This window comes from Pituophis catenifer, unplaced genomic scaffold, assembly GCF_029215685.1.
Source record: "Pituophis catenifer annectens isolate HBS135680 unplaced genomic scaffold, rPitCat1.0.hap2 SCAF_2, whole genome shotgun sequence".
Classification (NCBI taxonomy): Eukaryota; Metazoa; Chordata; class Lepidosauria; order Squamata; family Colubridae; genus Pituophis; species Pituophis catenifer.
The window spans coordinates 24,463,601-24,463,876 of record NW_027256882.1 but is presented as its reverse complement, the minus strand read 5'-3'; positions in this window follow the sequence as shown (position 1 = coordinate 24,463,876).

Below are 276 nucleotides of genomic sequence, written 5' to 3'. Positions count from 1 at the left end.
CCTCGTGACCAGGGCCGGATTTAGATGAAAAGAGGCCCTAGGCTATTCCACTTATGAGGCCCTTTCACCTATAGTGAAAGTGTAATTTTAATTTTGCTAACAATTTGAATGTAGGCCCCTCTTGATCTTGAGGCCCTAGGCTGAAGCCTAGTTAGCCTATAGGAAAATCCGCCCCTGCTCGTGACAGTCTCCTGGATCCCGCTCGGGGCAGGTGGGGCTGCTCTTCCGCCGGCTTCCAGGCCGTCCCTCCTGCCAGCAGATCTTCCTCCCCGCCAG